The sequence below is a fragment of the Dama dama genome, chromosome 1 (genome assembly GCF_033118175.1).
Source record: "Dama dama isolate Ldn47 chromosome 1, ASM3311817v1, whole genome shotgun sequence".
Taxonomy (NCBI): Eukaryota; Metazoa; Chordata; class Mammalia; order Artiodactyla; family Cervidae; genus Dama; species Dama dama.
The window spans coordinates 18,383,391-18,402,811 of record NC_083681.1 but is presented as its reverse complement, the minus strand read 5'-3'; the positions used below and the strand labels follow the sequence as shown (position 1 = coordinate 18,402,811).

The 19,421-nt window shown below is 38.5% G+C and overlaps 1 protein-coding gene across 2 annotated transcripts in view; it reads right to left on the bottom strand.

The window, feature by feature from the left end:
- Nucleotides 1-602, bottom strand: part of ELMOD1 (ELMO domain containing 1) — an 83,144-nt gene extending 82,542 nt beyond the window's left edge. Inside the window, exon 1 of one of the 2 annotated variants that reach the window (XM_061144050.1) lies at nucleotides 536-602. The gene's annotated coding sequence lies outside the window, so the exon portion shown is untranslated. The remainder of the gene's footprint in view (nucleotides 1-535) is intronic. The other variant, XM_061144077.1, reaches the window with a different exon arrangement.
- Nucleotides 603-19,421: the final 18,819 nt, after the last annotated feature.

The window sequence follows — 19,421 nt, the reverse complement described above, 5'->3', positions numbered from 1 at the left end:
GGGTTTCCTGGTAGTAGCAGGCACCGCGCGCCAGCCCCTCAGACAGGTCCCCGGGTTCCCGGCGCTGATGACCCTCCACCTCTGCGGCCCGCCGACCCGAAGTCCTGCACTGCCCCTGGGGCCTCAGGCCGTGGGGCAAGGAGCCCCGAGACCCCGACGGGCCACTCGCCCGGCCCGGCCGCCCTTGTCTCGGCTCCTATTTTGGTCTCTGCCTACCATGCCTCCTCAAAAGCCCTCGGCGTTCGGTCAATAGGTGATTCGCGCCCCAGCTAAAATGTAAACAGCCTCTCCTGCCGACCTGCATCCCCTGGGTGTTAATTACGGTCCTCAATGACCACGAAGCCCCTGCACCGAGGTAGCATGCACTTTTCATTCCAACACCCTCTGCCCACACCCGCAGCATTCCTGCTGCGCCCCACACGCTGCACTGCTCGCGCGATGCCTCGCATCCTCGCTGCCACCTCGCTCCTCTTCAAGGGCATTCGCGCCTCTCCTCTCCGCTCCTGGTGGGTCGCCCCAGGACGCCGCTACTCACGTGAACTCGGCGGCCGCAGAAGCTCAGCAGGTCCCGGCGTGCGGCTGTCGGGTCTCCATCTCTGCTCTCTCAAGCGCTCCGGCTGCGCGCTCCGCCCGGCGCTGGACGAGGTCGGTCCCAGCGCAGAGCCTGGACCAGGACGGCCGCGGCTGCCGCACTAGCTGCGGACGCGGGCGGGGCGGGGGCAGGGCCGGAATCTGGGTCGCTAGGAGCTGAGCAAGCTGGGATGGGCCCCAGGCGGCGGGCGGCGAGCAGGCAACCGAGAGAAGCCCCGGGTAGGGCGTGCGGAGGTTTCCCTGGAAGCACAACCCGGGAGGCCACTGAGCATGCCCAGTCGCGGGGGAGGGAGCGCGGGCGCCTGGAGCCGAAGGGTTAAATCTGCAGACCTGGCTGCTTGAGCAGAAAGCAAGGAGTACAGGCTGGAAGATGGTGAACCTCAGGAGTCTTGTCTATGGGGTTCCTAAAGAGTCCTGGAATAAGAAGGCAAGCTGTATTCCTCGCTCCCTTCCCAGAAAATTGTTCAGAGGGCCAAGTTTGTTTTTTAGCTCAGCTTATCTTACCAAGTGAGATCTCTCCAATCCAGACATTCAGCCCTCACCTGCTCTCCTGAGCCTGGGGACCTCACCTGCAGGGATGCCTCAGCAGTACCCGCCTTTCCCGATTACTAGACCAGTCCGGTCAAGTTAAAGAGCCAGCTCTTTAGTTTGGTTTGTAATTGAGGTCGCGTCAGTCCTCTCAGGTTACATATTTGCATTTTTATCAGGTTTCAGAAACAATACCTTAACCCTGGGGTTAATTATAATGGATGAATTATGAACAACGAGACTTGGGGCTGTTTGGGGAACTTTGCTTCACAGTGCAAGAGGACTTGGCTCTGAACTCACTTAACTAACACACACACACACACACACACACACACGGAGACCTGTGCCTTTCTTTTGTATTGTGTTTCGTATTAAGGAAGAACGTTTTTCTCTCTAATTAAACAGTTTCTTAAGTTAGAAGCAGGATAGAGTGGGGGAAAGACTATGACCTTGGAGGCAGGCCTTGATTTCGGTTTCATTTACCACCCGAGTAGTTTACCCAGCTATGCTTCCTCTCTGTTACCTCATCTATAAAATGATGAGTCCTGGACTTCCTCTCTGGACTGGTGTGAGGATTAAGTGAGACAATGATGGCAAAGCACCTGTTACATAGTAAATGTTCACTGAATAAAATTCCTTTAGGTTCCACCTCCACCATACAGTTTTTATGAAAGGTTAGGTTAGTGATAGTCCTTAAATGGTGAACAAATTGTGTTCCTTCCTCACATTATATAACCATTATGCTTTATCCTTCTAATTTTTATTGTTCTTAGAAGCATTATCCACTATTACCTTCCCTTTATACTCTTCAGTTTCTTCATATTTTCAAATAAAACCTCTTGGGTGGCCATATATGAGTCCTCTTTGGAAGGAAAAGCTTTTTAGGAGAGATTCACTGTTGGCAGGTTTATCCACATGACAGAAGAATTTTACTCCAAAGTCGATTTTTAAAGTAATTTAATATTCTTCTTTTACTACTATTCCATAAAGTAAAGTATACTTGCATGGGAAGAAATTTACTTTCCACTGATACTGCATACATTTTAAAGTATCAGTGCTCAAAAAATAAACTTTTCAATAGCTCCCGAACATTCCATGTGTTTCATAATGCTTTGCCTTTATTTATGGTGTTCCAGTCTTTCTGGAAGACTCTTCTCTTTCCATTCCACTTTACAAAGTCCTACCCATTCTTCAAATTCAAATGCCACCTTCTTTCAGAACACTTCCCCTAACTCCAAGGTAGAGCTAATGCTCTGCTTCCAGAGCACCAATGCATACTGATGTTACAGCACTTATCACAGTCTACTGCTATTGTTTAAGCAATGTAACACAATTTACTGTGCAAGCATTGTTCTGTGAAAACAATTGTGAACAAGACAGACATGGTCTTTGCCCTCATAATGCTTAAAATCTAGCTTGAAGAAGATAGGCAATAAACACCTACAAAGTAAATAATCTCCAAGGACACAGACCAAGCATTTTTGTCTTTGTGTTCATCAAATTAATCTATAGGCCTTGATTCCTTCTCTCAAAAATATCAGTAAAAATAATAATGATAGCTCTTGGTCAACCACATTACATGGACTTGGATCCCTGCCAATGATTTTTATTCTTTTCATTTGACTCTTTCAGTTAGCTCCTAGAGGTAGAGACCTGCAATTCAAATGATGAATTGGAAGGGGTAGGGGAAGCCCAGAGAATTTAATCCCCCCACAAAATTATATCTTTTTTCTAACCTCAAAGAATGGCATTTCTCCAGTGGCCAGATTCAGCCTGGACTCTCGTATCTCCTACATCTCAAACATCTCTTCCAGGATCATTCACCTCCTAAACCTTCACCTTCTTACCACCTTTGACCTCTGTTTATGTTCCTAGTTATTCTCTCTCTGTCATGTATTAGTTGACTGTTTGCTTCTACCTACTGTCTGAATAACTTGAGCTTTTCTCTCTGTTTCTCTTATGGTCTGAATGTGAGACAGACTTGGCACCACTTAGAAAACCACTACAATATTATAAAGTAATTAGCCTCCAACTAATAAAAATAAATGGAAAAAAAAAAAAAAGAACCAACTTTTCCGAAGTAGATTTGTATACATGTATTCCATAGCATTTAGAGACAGCCTTGCCACGTATTAATGTTTAACTCTGGCCAGGATCTCATTCATCCTTGTATTAAAGAATTTAACAGATAACTAATATGTGATAGATCCTCCATAAAAGATTGTGAAATAATGAATGAATATATACAGGTTCTCAACTCTTCTCAATTTCCTAGACTATATACATCTTTTCTTACTAGTCTTCTTAATAAGTCTAGGATTGGAGACAGTTTTTCCCTTTCCTACTCTATTAATGTCCCTCCAGTCACAAATTCACAGATTTCTACCCTTAAGGGTCCACAGCGCATTGTGGAAGAAAATCCTAGCCACAATTCATTATAAATTTGTGTGTTTTAGCTAAAGCCACAATCTATCATCTATAAATCAGTATTACTATTACCTCCTCCAATTCACAGCAGCTATCCTTAAAATTTTTCTCTTTTCCACATTCTCAACCCACCATGTTTTTAAAAATGGACATCCAGCTCTCCCCACTGCACCAAAGAAGAAAGACTACTGGGCATCATCACCCTAGGAATTGGCTTGTTATTTTAAGTTAGTCACTTAGGCATGTCTGACTCTTTGTGACACCATGGACTGTAGCCCACCAGACTCTTCTGTTTCATGGAATTCTCCAGGCAAGAATACTGGAGTGAGTAGCCATTTCCTTCTCCAGGGGATCTTCCCAATCCAGGGATTGAACCTGGGTTTCTTGCATTGCAGGCAGACTCTTTCCCATCTGAGCCACCAGGGAAGCCCAACCTTTCTTTCCTTTTCTTAATCAATCTCAGTAGAGTAGGTATTCTCTTCATTCTTGAGCTAGTCTATACCAATAAAATGTCGCCATCATAAAATATCCTTTATCTTTTAGCTGACTACTAGGTACTATTTCAAGAAAAACTACTATTATACATAGCTTTGTCACAAGAAAACAAAGCATTTCTCATCAGTTAATAAACTTTGGGAAAATGCAGCTAATAGAAAACCTACTAGGATGACACATAGAGAGGTTTATAGAATTTCAGGTTACAGACTTGTTGGGACTAATATATCTTTGAATTAATTCAGGAAGTCCTCATGGGCTGCCAAACTGCCAGGGACTTATGCTCAGGTAGTTTGAAAGCAATTGATACCAATCACGATTCTTGGCCTTCCTCAATCAATAGAAGTTGACTAAGTGCCAGACAAGAAATTTAGGGAAGGCTTTATTGAGGCTCCTGTGGCTGCAGGAAGGAGTGAAAACAATAGCTTCCCTTGCCCACTCCCAAAGTGGGAGCAAGCTGGTTTCTTATATGGAGTAAGGGTAGTAGTGTGTCCATGGGTCAGGCAGGAAGGGTAGCTTAAGTGTTTTGTCGAATCTTTCAGTGGTGTTGTGTGGAGGCCATGCACAGTACCTTGCTTCTGCTCCTGACACTGGGCTTTTGCTCCCAGCTCTTCAGAAGTGGCAGTTGGGTCTTTTGGTATTTTGTAACTTTTTTGCCCAATTTGCCCCAACTATGCATGCATACAGTTATTTTTAGTCTCTTATAGTTTCTTTTTATTTTGTTGCTCAAGGAGATGTTTGTCCAGGTGCAAGCATTACATCACTGCGGCAAAGGTCCCAGGTCCCACCCTGTTTCACAGTTAATTGTTTGAATTAATTGTGTTTGGTGACATTTGCTACAGCAGTGTTACATAATGTTCAGGTACTAGCCTGGAAGTTAAGCGACTTGGCCTTAACCTCTTTCAGTTTTATCTCTAAAGTGAGGATGATAATAATAATAAACTAAAGGATATTTACCCTGTGTTGTTGCTGACAGAATTAAATTTGTAAATAATTTGTCAAGTGCTTAGCATAATTGTTGTCCCATAGTGGTCCATAAATGTTAGCCATGAATCCACCTGCCATTATTTCCACATAAAAAGCATATTTACCAGATTACCATGAGATTCACAGAGAGGTAGTTGAAGAAACTGAAATCACCTGATGTAGTATTTAGATGTGGTGAGTAGGGAATCCATGGAGGAAGAAGTTGTGCCTCTAAAGTCTGCCTCAGCAGTGGAACTGAGGAGGAAGGGAAGACCTGGGAGATGCTGCGCTCTGTCATCTATTTGGACTCCAGATTGGTCCATTACAAGTGACATAGGGCTTAGTGTTTTCCAGACAGGTGACTCTCTTACTGAGCATCATCCTTAGGAATTTATTTGCATAAGAACTTCTCCACCCAAAGGTCTCTTTCTTTAGCAAGGTTAGATTGAGCAATGGGTAAGTAGAAATTTCCTGCTTGGATCATTTTGTGGGTGGAGTGGGAGTCATGGCCCATTTATTTATTTTTAATCTAGCTTTGATCCTAAGTGTTGTTACTTGAAGAATTTGTAGTAGAAGATGTATGTGTTGAATGTATCAGTTTCATAATGAAAGTAGAAATGAAAACTATGGGCTTAAAAACCATTAGGCCATTGCTTAACTGTTGTGCAAAATTTTAAAATTAAGACCACTCTTTTCTAATAGAATGAATTTTATAGGCCTATGGAGTTCTGTGTCCTAATTGGAAGTGAGAGTTGGACCCAGAATGGCTATTAATATCTATGTTGATAAAACTGTGACTGAGATTACATGAGTTATTCATTCTGCTAGAGAATGCTTTAAATAAAATAAAGGAAGATTCATAGACATGTTGCTATGGCAATAGTTCTCAAAACATGATCTGGAGAAGGCTTTCCAGTTGGCCTAAAGACTGGTCCAAAATGTAATTCACTTAATAATCATTTATTGAGTGCCTCTACTTCAGTATTCTTGCTTGGAGAATTCCATGGACAGAGTTTATAATCCATGGGGTTGCAAAGAGTCAGACCCGACTGAGCAACTAACACTTTATTGGTATATATAATACACTATCTTAGATATTGGAGATAAAAAGATGGATAAAATACCTTGAACTATGAACTCAAGATATTGATTGTAAAGATGATCAAAGGACTTGAGAGAAGAATGGATGAACAGAGTGAGAAGTTAGCAGTTTTTAATGAGTTGGAAAATTTAAAAATGAACCAAACAGATGAAGAACACAGTAAGTAAAATGAAAAACATGCTAGAAAGAATCACCAGTAGATTAAATGATACAGAGGAATTTATCATGAGCTCGATGACAGAGTAGTGAAAATTACTGAAGCTGAACAGAAAAAAGAATAAGATGAAAATAGTCTAAGAGACCTCTGAGACAATACTAAGCATAATAATATTCACATTAGAGCAGTCCTAGAAAGAGAATATAAAGGGGACAGAGAACATATTTGAAAATGTAAGAGCTAAGAACTTCCCTAGCCTGGAAAATGAAACAGACATTCAGGTTCAGGAAGCACAGAGAGTTCCAAATAAGATCAACACAAAGAGGATGCATAGTAATTAAAATGGCAATACTTAAAAATAGAGAATATTAAAAGCAAAAAGGGAAAAGCAACAAATTATATACAAGGGAACTCCCATAAGGCTATCAACTGACTTTTCAGCAGAAACTTTGCAGGTCAGAAGGGAGTGGCATGATATATTTAAAGTGATGACAGGGAAAAACCGGCAGCCAAGAATTCCTGGCACAGTTTTTATTCAGATTTTAAGGAGAAATAAAAAAAATTTTACAGAGAAGCAAAGCTAAAAGAGTTCATCACCATGAAACCACTTTTACAAGAAATGTTAAAAGAATTTCTCTAAATGAAAAAGAAAAGGCCACAACTAAAAGCATGAAAATTATGAAAGGAAAAACTCATTGGTAAAGGTAAATATGGTAAAGGTAGTAAATCAACCATGTACAAACATAGAAGGAAGGCTAACAGACAAAATTGGTAAAATCATCTATTTTCACAATAAGTAGTTAAGGAACACACAAAGCAAAAGAATGTAAAATATGATGTCAAAAATAGTAAATATGTTCAGTTCATTTCAGTCGCTCAGTCATGTCCGACTCCTTGCAACCCCATGAATCGCAGCACACCAGGCCTCCCTGTCCATCACCAACTCCCGGAGTTGACTCAAACTCATGTCCATCGAGTCAGTGATGCCATCCAGCCATCTCATCCTCTGTCGTCCCCTTCTCCTTCTGCCCCCAATCCCTCCCAGCATCAAGGTCTTTTCCAATGAATCAACTCTTCCCATGAGGTGACCAGAGTATTGGAGTTTCAGCTTCAGCATCAGTCCTTCCAATGAATATTCAGAACTGATCGCTTTTAGGATGGACTGGTTGAATCTCCTTGCAGTCCAAGGGACTCTCAAGAATCTTCTCCAACACCACAGTTCAAAAGCATCAATTCTTCAGCGCTCAGCTTTCTTCACAGTCCAACTCTCACATCCATACATGACCACTGGAAAAACCATAGCCTTGACTAGACGGACCTTTGTTGGCAAAGTAATGTCTCTGCTTTTTAATATTCTATCTAGGTTGATCATAACTTTACTTCCAAGGAGTAAGCGTCTTTTAATTTCATGGCTGCAGTCACCATAATAGATACAAATACCAGCAGAGAAAGGAATCCAAACATAACACTAAACATAGTTATCAAGTCACAAGGTAAAAGAACAACAGAAAAAGAAACAAAAAAGGACTACAGAAACAACTCCAAAATAATAAACAAAATGGCAGTGAGTATATACCTATCAAAAATTATTTTAAGTGTAAATGGACCAAATGCTCTAATAAAAAGACATAGAGTGGCTGAACGGATGCAAAAACAAGACTCATATATTTGCTGCCTACAGGGGACTCACTTCAGGTCTAAAGACACACACAGACTAAAAGTGAAGAGATGAAAAAACGACTTTCCAGGAAAATGGAAATTTTTAAAAAATCTGGAGTGGTAATACTTATGCCAGACAAAAGACTTGAAAACAAGGACTGTAACAAGAAACAAAGAAAGATAATATATAATGATTGAGAGATCAATCCAACATAAAAATATAACAATTGTAAATACATAGCACCCAACATAAGAGCACCTAAACACATAAAGCAAATACTTACAGACATAAAGGAGAAATTGACGGTAACAAAATAATAGTATGAGACTTTAATATCCTACTTACATCAATGGACGGATCATCCAGGAAAAAAATCAAAATGAAAACACTGACATTAAAAGACACATTAGGCAAAATGGACTTAATAGATATGTGTAGAACATTTTATCAAAAAGCAAAAGAATACACATTCTTTTCAAGTACACATGGGATATTCTCCAACATAGATCACATGCTAGGTCAAAAACAAGTTTCAATAAAGTGTAAGAAAACTGAAATAATATCAAGCATCTTTTCCAACCACAATGCTATGAGACTAGAAATCAACTACAAGGGGAAAAAAATCTGCAAAAAGTAACCACAAACATATGTACACTTTCACACACACACACACACAATTGGGATTTTTATTCAGGTTTGTTTCCAATAAAGGATTAAATCTCTACTAAGCCTCTTTCTCCTGTCATCTCAATCACCCAGTCAGACTCCTTTGTGCTTGGCATTTAAGATGTCATTCCAGTGTGACCATGTAGGCTCAAAACATCTATGAGTCTTGGTTCTCAAGTACAAGAAAATTTAATTAATCTCTGAAAGATGGTTGATCCTGCAGAAATCTAAGAATAAGAAACTAGTGTTATACAACAAGATAATAGTTCAAATATACTGACACTGTGTATGATGCTCCTACTTGGAAATTTTAATGGGCTCATCTTACAAAGGCTTTTACAGATGGGCAGCCTCAGGCAGGGACATTGACAGTCAATCAGTGGCAACTTCCTTACCAGAATCTATTTTTAAGGGACAAATTTACATTTTTAAAACAGTTTTGAAGGACAGTCAAGTTTAGCAGAAAGGAGAAAATTTAGGTTTCCATGGGTCCAGGAAAATCAGGCTCTGAATCAGATTTGTTATGTTATTTTTTACTAGAAATTTATCTTACTTAGGTTGAAGTGAAACCTTTTACTGAAACTCTAGAAGGACAAGTTGTCTGTTTTGATGCCAAAATAAACTTTGAGGACAATTCACTATATATACAAGAAGATATATTTGCCATGGACAACAAATAAAAAATACATCTACTAATATATTATCAGATGTGACCTAAAGTACATAAAATTAAATGGGAATACCATGTGCTTTGTATTTGGTGCTGGGCTAGACATTGCTCCATATGACATCAGTTCTCTTCATGGTCAAAGTCCAGCCAACTTCTTGGATCTCGGTGTTAGGGAAGCTCAAGTGTATTAAATATTTTAATTGCTTGTTGCTGATCCTAAGGTGAATAGTGAAATTTGCTAATATTACTGATAACACCATCAAAGACTGCTGAAAACTAGAACTCATATCTCTGGTGATCAGGCTTGAAGGAATCAAGGTGCAAGAGTCTCAGAGCATATTCAACAATATCCAACTCCCTGTTACTTCTGGCATTGACTTGGAAGATGCAGTCAGGAAATCTGTGGCCAGCATGACAAGGAAGTCATTCCTCTGTTTCTAATCCATGGTGGATGGAAGTCTCTATTCTTAGAAAAAGAGACAGTTCAAATCACTAGGAAGAAAATAGTGTCCATTGGAGGTAGTGGGGGGAAATGAGTGAGGGTAGGGAATCATAAACAAAAATTTTATATCTATAGTTTTTTCAGGACTAGGTACCAAAGTAGCTTAAATAATTCTGATCTCACATACAACTTTCATTAAATAATGGCCTATCTTGTGTTATATTCTTTATCATGGTAAATCTGCCAGCGAACAGCATTTTGTTGGCTTTTGGGAGGAATCTATATGGTCAATGTGGATAGAGTGAAAAATTCAACTCAGGACCTAGTTTATTTAAGAGAATTCTGCAGGACATATAGTCCAGAGTTAAAAAAAGGTGAAAGAAAAAAATCTCAAGCATAATTACACTTGAAACAGATGGTTTGAAAAGATACAACTGAAATATAGCTATAACAAAAGTTATAACAAATAGCTATTACACAACATAATAACAAATTTCTTATTCTAACACATATTGTGAATTAATTGTTCTTCCAAAAATATTTTTGCACTGTTTACCCCACGTGTGTATCATACATTTGCTTCATCTTCTATATTCTATTATCTTACAATCAACATGATACCTGAAGGCTTATTTGCATCTGTGAAACAGAATTTTTATATTTCAAAGCTGAATAATTTTGATTCCTTGAAAATCTATATATTTAATTCATTTTCAAGTAACATAGCAGTGAAGATTAAGTTTGTTATAGATATTAGTGCCTTAAATTAATTTTATTTCTTCAGAATCTATCAGCCTGTTGTTGAAAGAGGGGAAGATATAATAAAGAAAGCAGGTTTTTTTCATGATATTTATGTAATGGAAAAGAATTTGATTTAGGTTTTTGTTAGCGTGGCTGAGGTATTCATCTGTCCAGAATTTTCTAAGACTCTCCAGATCTCAAATATTTTCATTGTCAGATTGTATTTTAAATGATGAGTCTCAATATTTGGTCCATAAAATGTGTTACCATATACATAGAGACATTTTTAAATTTAATGCAGAAACTGAAAAACATGAAGTTTACAGTGATATTATATTTTCACTCAGCATTTATTGGTGGGCAATGAAGATAGAAGATAAATAATGTGAAGCCTGCCCTAAAAAATCCCTAGAAGCAGAAAACATCATGGAAAAGGTGAATTTAATGCTGAAAAATAAGTGGTAAGCTACAGATATGGACAGATTTTGATAGGACCCCATTGGAAGGAGTGTCACTGACAAATATTTCTTTAGTATGCCCAGAAATTTTCTACATATGGCAAAAAAAATTCCACTGAATTGCATGTCTCTGCTTAGTTCAGTGGTGTGTCACATAAAATTCTATAACTTTATATTTCATGGCATTGTGTATTTAAATATTTTAGTGGAAATCTAGAGCAGCCTTTGAAAATCTGACTTTTCGTACTTGAAATTCCACATAACAGCTGGGTTTAGAACAGAAGTTCTTTCTGTTGTTATTGTAGAAAGGGTGTTTCTTCTATGAAGCATTTCTGAAATTCAAAAACATTATTTATAAATTCATAAATCTTTAACTTCAACAAACTGTTCTGAATACCTACTAAAGTCAGTCGGTTCAGTCACTCAGTCATGTCTGACTCTGTGTGGCCCCACAGACTTCAGCATGCCAGGACTCCCTGTCCATCATCAACTCCTATAGTTTACTCAAATTCATGTCTATTGAGTTGGTGATGCCATCCAACCATGTTATCCTCTGTCATCCCCTTCTCCTCCTGCCCTCAATCTTTCCCAGCATCAGGGTCTTTTCAGATGAGTCAGTTCTTGGCACCAGGTGGCCAAAGTATTGGAGTTTTGGCTTCAGCATCAGTCGTTCCAATGAATATTCCGGACTTATTTCCTTTAGGATGGACTGGTTGGATCTCCTTGCAGTCCAAGGGACTCTCAAGAATCAACTCCAACACCACAGTTTAAAAGAATCAATTCTTCAGCACTGAGCATTCTTTATACTTCAACTCTTACATCCATACATGGCTACTGGAAAAACAATAGCTTTGGCTAGACAGACCTTTGTTGGTAAAGTAACATTTCTGCTTTTTAATATGCTATCTAGCTTGGTCATAACTTTTTTTCCAAGGAGCAAGCATCTTTTAATTTCATGGCTGCAATCACCATCTGCAGTGATTTTGGAGCCCCCCAAAATAAAGTCTGACACTGTTTCCACTGTTTCTCCATCTATTTGCCATGAAGTGATGGGACCAGATGCCATGATCTTAGTTTTCTGAATGTTGAGCTTTAAGCCAACTTTTTCACCCTCCTCTTTCACTTTCATCAAGAGGCTCTTTAGTTCTTTGCTTTCTGCCATAAGGGTGGTGTCATCTGCATATCTGAGGTTATTGATATTTCTCCCAGCAATCTTGATTCCAGCTTGTGCTTCGTCCAGCTAGAATTCCATCACCTCCACTAGCTTTGTTCCTTCTATCTGCCCACTTTCTGGAGAGTTTTATAATAAATGAGTGTTGAATTTTGTTGATAGCTTTCTCTGTATCTATTGAGATGATCATATGGTTTTTAATCTTTCAATTTGTTAATATGGTTATCACATTGATTGATTTGTATATATTGAAAAATTTAGATTTTATCCATTTCTTCCAGATTGTCCATTTATTGGCATATATTTACTCATAATTGTCTCATATGATCCTTTGTATTTCTGTGCTGTCTATTGTAACTTCTCCCTTTTCCTTTATAATTTTATCAATTTGAGGCTTCTCCCTTTTTTTCTTGGTGAGTCTGGCTAATGGTTTTTCAATTTTGTTCATCTTCCCAAAGGACCAGCATTTACTTTTAGTGATCTCTGCTATTGTCTCTTTCATTTCCTTTACATTTATTTCAGCTGTGATCTTTATGATTTCTTTTCTTCTAAGTTTGGGGGTTTTGTTATTGTTGCTCTTCTTCTTCTGGTTGCTTTAGGTGTAGGGTTAGTTTATTTATTTGATGTTTTTCTTATTTCTTGAGGAACGCTTGTTTGCTAAATCCCTGATTTTCTTTAATACTCCTCAATCTTGTAGAGTAACCAATGGTGGACAAGAAAGGGAATGACTATACAGTTTTTAACATTTTACGTCTGAGTAGAGTTAACTAACAATGTTGTTTAATTTCAAGCGTACAGTGAAGTGATTCAATTATACACATACAGGTAATCTATTCTTTTTCAGATTCTTTTCCATTTGGATTATACAGAGCATTGAGCAGTGTTCCCTGTGCTATACAATAGGTCCTTGTTGATTATCCATTATAGATTTAGCAGTGTGTACAACTCAGTCCCAAATTCCTAATCTTTCCCTCCATGCTCCCCTCCTCCCTGGGAACCAAAGTTTGATCTCTAAATCTGTGACTCTGTTTTTGTTTTGTAAGAAGTCCATTTGTATGGTTTTTTTCTATTCCACATATAGTAATCAGTTCAGTTCAGTCACTCAGTCGTGTCCGACTCTGTGACCCCGTGAATCGCTACACACCAGGCCTCCCTGTCCATCACCAACTTCCAGAATCCACCCAAACCCATGTCCATTGAGTCGGTGATGTCATCCAACCATCTCATCCTCCGTCGTCCCCTTCTCCTCCTGCCCTCAATCTTTCCCAGCATCAGGGTCTTTTCAGATGAGTCAACTCTTCGCATGAGGTGGCCAAAGTATTGGAGTTTCAGCTTCAGCATCAGTCCTTCCAATGAACACCCAGGACTGATCTCTTTAGGATGAACTGGTTGGATCTCCTTGCAGTCCAAGGGACTCTCAAGAGTCTTCTCCAGCACCACAGTTCAAAAGCATCAATTCTTCAGTGCTCAGCTTTCTTCACAGTCCAACTCTCACATCCATACATGACCAATGGAAAAACCATAGCCTTGACTAGATGGACCTTTGTTGGCAAAGTAATGTCTCTGCTTTTTAATATGCTATCTAGCTTGGTCATAACTTTCCTTCCAAGGAGTAAGCGTCTTTTAATTTCATGGCTGCAATCACCATCGCAGTGATTTTGGAGCCCAAAAAAATAAGTCTGTCACTGTTTCCACTGTCTCCCCATCTATTTCCCATGAAGTGAATGGGACTGGATGCCATGATCTTAGTTTTCTGAATGTTGAGCTTTAAGCCAACTTTTTCACTCTCCTCTTTCACTTTCATCAAGAGGTTCTTTAGTTCTGCTTCACTTTCTGCCATAAGGGTGGTGTCATCTGCATATCTGAGGTTATTGATATTTCTCCCGGCAGTCTTGATTCCAGTTTGTGCTTCTTCCAGCCCAGCGTTTCTCATGATGTACTCTACATATAAGTTAAATAAGCAGGGTGACATAGTAAAACAGCATATGATATTTGTCATTACTTCACTTAGTATAATAATCCCCACCTTCCCTGGTGGCTCAAATGGTAAAGAATCTGCCTGGAATGCAGGAGACCTGGATTCAATCCCTGGTTCATGAAGATCTCTCGAGAAGGGAATGGCCATCCACTCCAGTATTCTTGCTTTTAGAATTCCATGAACAGAGGAGCCTAGTAGGCTACAGTCCTGGGGTCCCAAAGAGTTGGATATGACTTAGTAACTAACACTTTTGCTTTTCACTTTCCATAATCCCCAGGTCCATCCATGTTATTGCTAATGGCATCACTTCATTGCTTTTAATGGCTGAGTAATATTCCATTGAATATATGCACTACATCTTCTTTATTCATTCATCTGTCAGTGGACATTTAGGCTGATTCCATATCTTGGCTATTGTAAGCAGTTCTGCAATGAACATTGCAGTGCATGGATTCTTTCAAATTGTGTGTTTTTCTGGATATATGTCCAGGAGTGGGATAGCAGGATCATTTTTTAGGTCTATTTCTTAAGGAACCTCCATACTGTTCACCACTATGGCTCTACCGATTTATATTTCCACCAACAATGTAGGAGGGTTTCCTTCTCTCCACACCCCTTCCAACATTCATTGTTTGTAGACGTTTTGATGATGGTCATTCTTACTAATGTGAGGTAACAACTCTTTCAGTTTTGATTTGCAATAATTAGAAATGTTAAGCATTTTTTCATGTGCTTCTTAGCCATTTCAATGTATTTGAAATGTCTGTTTAGGTCTTCTGCCCATTTCTTCATTGGACTGTTTGTTTTTTTTATATTGAGCTGCATGTGCTGTTTGGAGATTAATCTCTTGCTGGTGAACTGTTTGCAAATATTTGCTTCCATTCTGTGGATTATCTTTTCATTTTGTTTCTGGTTTCCTTTGCTGTGCAAAAGCTTTAGAGTTTATTAGGTCTCATTTCCTTATTTTTGTTTTTATTTCCATTACTCTAGGAGATGGATTGAAAAATCTGTTGCTGCAATTGAAAACCAAGAGTGTTCTGCTTATGTTTTTCTTTAAGAGTTTTATAGCATCTGGCCTTACATTTAGGACTTTAATCCATTTTGAGTTTAGTTTTGTGTATGGGATTAGAGAATATTCTACTTTCATTCTTTTGCATTTAGCTGTCCCATTTTCCCAGCACCACTTGTTGAAGAGACTGTCTTTTCTCCATCATATATTCTTGCTTCCTTTGTCACAGATTAATTGACCATAGGTGCATGGGTTTATTTCTGGGCTTTCCATCCTGTTTCATTGATCTTTATTTCTGTTTTTCTGCCAATACCATACTGTTTTGATGACTAGTATCTTTGTAGTATAATTTGAAATCAGGGAGTGTGATTCCTCCAGCTCCATTTTTCTTACTCAAGATTGCTTTGGCTATTCGGGGTCTTTTGTGTCTTCATGCAAATTTTAAGATTTTTTGTTCTAGTTCTATGAAAAATGCCATTGGTAATTTGATAGGGATTGCCTTGAATCTGTACATTGCTTTGAGTAGTATATTCATTTTCACAATATTGACTCTACCAATCCAAGAACATGGTATATCTTTCCACCTGTTTGTGATACTTTTTATTTCTTTCATCAAAAATATGAAAGATTTATATTCTTTTCATTTTGAAGTACATGTCTTTTGTGTCCTCGGGTATGTTTATTCCTAGGTATTTTATTGTTTTTGATATGGTAGCAAGTGGGATTGTTTCAGGCTTTGCAGGTGGCACTAGTAGTAAAGAACCCACCCATCAATGCAGGAGACATAAGAGACAGGGTTCCATCCCTGGGTTGGGAGGATCCCCTGGAGGAGGGACAGCAACCCACTCCAGTATTCTTGGCTGGACATTTCCACGGACAGAGGAACTTGGCAGGGTAAAATCCATGGGGTTGAAAAGAGTCAGACATGACTAAAGCGACTTAGGATGCATGCACAGAATTGTTTCCTTAATTGCTCTTTCTAATCTTTTGTTTTTTGTGCATAGAAATACAACAGGTTTCTGTGTATTAATTTTGTATCCTGAAATTTTACTGAATTTGTTGATGAAGTCTAGTAGTTCTCTGGTAGCATCTCTAGAGTTTCCTATTTATAGTATCATGTCATCCTTAAACAGTTAGAGTTTAACTTCTTTTCCAATTGGATTCTTTTATTTTTTTCCTTCTCTGATTGCTGTGGCTTAGAATTCAAAAACTATGTTAAATAAAAGTGGTGAGAGTGGACATCCTTGTCTTGTTCCTGATCTTAGAGGAATTGCTTTCAGCTTTCCCCATTTAGTATGTTGTTAGCTGTAGGTTTGTCATATATGGCCTTTATTATGTTGAGGTATGTTCCCTCTATACCCACTTTCTGAAGAGTCTTTATCATAAATGGGTGTTGATTTTTTGCAAAAGCTTTTTTTGCCTGTATTGAGATGATTGTATGGTTTTTATTCTTCAAGTTTTTGATGAGCTGCATCAAATGAATTGATTTGCAGTTATTGAAAAATTCTTGCATCCCTGGGATAAATCCCACTGGATCATGGTGTATGGTAATTTTAATGTATGGCTGGATTCAGATTGCTAATATTTTATTGAGGATTTTTGTGTCTGTATTCATCAGTGATATTGGTTTGTAATTTTCTTTTTGTTGTTGTTGTGTTTTTGTCTGGTTTTGGTATCAGGAAGATGGTGGCCTCAAAGAATGCGTTGGTGAGACTTCCTCTGAGATTTTTTTGAAATAGTTTCAAAAGCATAGCTGTTCAGTCAGTTCAGTTCAGTCGCTCAGTCGTGTCTGACCCTTTGAGATCCCATTAATCGTAGCACTCCAGGCCTCCCTGTCCATCAGCAACTCCCGGAGTTTACTCAAACTCATGTCCATCGAGTCGGTGATGCCTCCAGCCATCTCATCCTCTGTCGTCCCCTTCTCCTCCTGCCCCCAATCCCTCCCAGCATCAGGGCCTTTTCCAATGAGTCAACTCTTCGCATGAGGTGGCCAAAGTATTGGAGTTTCAGCTTCAGCATCAGTCCTTCCAATGAACTCCCAGGACTTATCTCCTTTAGGATGAACTGGTTGGATCTCCTTGCAGTCCAAGGGACTCTCAAGAGTCTTCTCCAGCACCACAGTTCAAAAGCATCAATTCTTCAGCGCTCAGCTTTCTTCACAGTCCAACTCTCACATCCATACATGACCACTGGAAAAACCATAGCCTTGACCAGATGGACCTTTGTTGGCAAAGTAATGTCTCTGCTTTTTAATATGCTATCTAGCTTGGTCATAACTTTCCTTCCAAGGAGTAAGCGTCTTTTAATTTCATGGCTGCAATCACCACCTGCAGTGATTTTGGAGCCCAAAAAAATAAAGTCAGCCACTGATTCCACTGTCTCCCCATCTATTTCCCATGAGGTGATGGGACCAGATACCATGATCTTAGTTTTCTGAATGTTGAGCTTTAAGCCCACTTTTTCACTGTCCTCTTTCACTTTCATCAAGAGGCTTTTTAGTTCCTCTTCACTTTCTGCCATTAGGGTGGTGTCATCTGCATATCTGAGGTTACTGATATTTCTCCTGGTGATCTTAATTCCAGCTTGTGCTTCTTCCAGCCCAGTTTCTCATGATGTACTCTGCATATAAATTAAATATGCAGGGTGACAATATACAGCCTTGATGTACTCATTTTCTTATTTGGAACCAGTCTTTTGTGGATAGCTGTTAACTCTTCTTTAAATGTTTGATAGAATTTACCTGTGAAAGTCCTGAACTGTTGTTTGTTGAAGTTTTAAAATCACAATTGCAATTTCAGTACTTATGATTGGTGGTTCATATTTACTATCTTCCTGGTTCAATCTTGGTAGATTGTATCTTTTTAAAAATTTTCCATTTCTTCTAGATTGTCCGTTTTATTGACGTATAGTTGCCTGTAGTAGTCTCTTATTCTTCTTTGTATACCTATGGTGACTGTTGTAACTTCTCTTTTTTCATTTCTAATTTTATTGATTTGAGCCTTCTTGCTCTTTTTCTTGGTGAGTTTGGCTAACGTTTTATCAATTTTGTTTATCTCTTCCAAGTACCAGCTTTTAGATGCATTGATCTTTTCAATTGTTTTTTTATCTCCATTTCATTTATATCTGCTCTGATCTTTATGATTTCTTTCCTCCTACAAACTTTGTGCTTTGTTTGTTTGCTTTTCCCTCCAGTTGCTTTAGGTTTAAAGTTAGGTTGTTTGAAGTTTTTCTACTTTCCAAGGTAATATCACATTATTATGAACTTCCCTCTTAGAACTACTTTTGCTGCATCCCTTGGGTTTTTTTTTTTTTTTTTAATTAGATTATGGTTGCTTACAATGTTGTGTTAGTTCCTTCTAACTAACTGAATCAGTTATACACATATATGTATCCACTCTTGTTCAGATTTCATTCCAATCTTGGTCATTACAGTGCATTGAGTCGAGTTCCCTGTGCTTTGCAGTAGGTTCTCATTTGTTATTTGCTCTACACATTGTAGTGTATATATATCAGTCCCAATCTGTCAGTTCATCCTACCCTCCCTTTCTGCCCTATATCCCATAGGTTTTAGATCATCTTGTTTTCATTTTCATTTGCCTCTAGGTAATTTTTTGATTACCTCTTTAATTTCTTCACTGATCCATTGGTTGTTTATTATCAGATTGTTTAGCCTCCACATGTTTTTGGGTTTTTTATAGTTTTTTTTTTTTTTTTTTCTTGTAGTTGATTTCTAATCTCATAACATTTGGGTCAGAAGAGATGTTTGATTGATTTAAATTTTCTTAAATATTCTGAGACTTGTGGCCCAGCATGTGATCAACTCTGTGTACACTTGAGAAGAATGTGTATTCTACTGTTTTGGGATGGAATGCTCTATAAATGTGAATTATATCCTTCTGGTCTACTTTGTCATTTAAGGTCTGTTTTTCCTTACTGATTTTCTGTCTGGATGATCTGTCTGTTGATGAAAGTGGGGTGTTAAATTCCACCACTATTATTGTGAACAGTTGATTTCTCCTTTTATGGTGGTAAGTTGAGATTCTTCTAGATGGGTGTGTATGTATCTAAAATTGCTCTAGTTTCTTCTTGCATTGATCTCATCATCATGATGTAATGTGCTTCTTCATCTCTTGTAACAGTCTTTATTTTCAAGTCTATTTCATCTAATATAAATATTGCTATTCCAGTTTTCTTTTGATTTCCATTTTGATGGTATATCTTTTTCCATCCCTTCACTTTCAGTTGGTATGTGTACCTAGATCTGAATTGGTTCTCTTGCAGATAGCATTTTTATGAACATTGTTTTATATATATATATGTGTGTGTGTATTTTCAGTCAGTCTTCATCTATTTGTCAGAT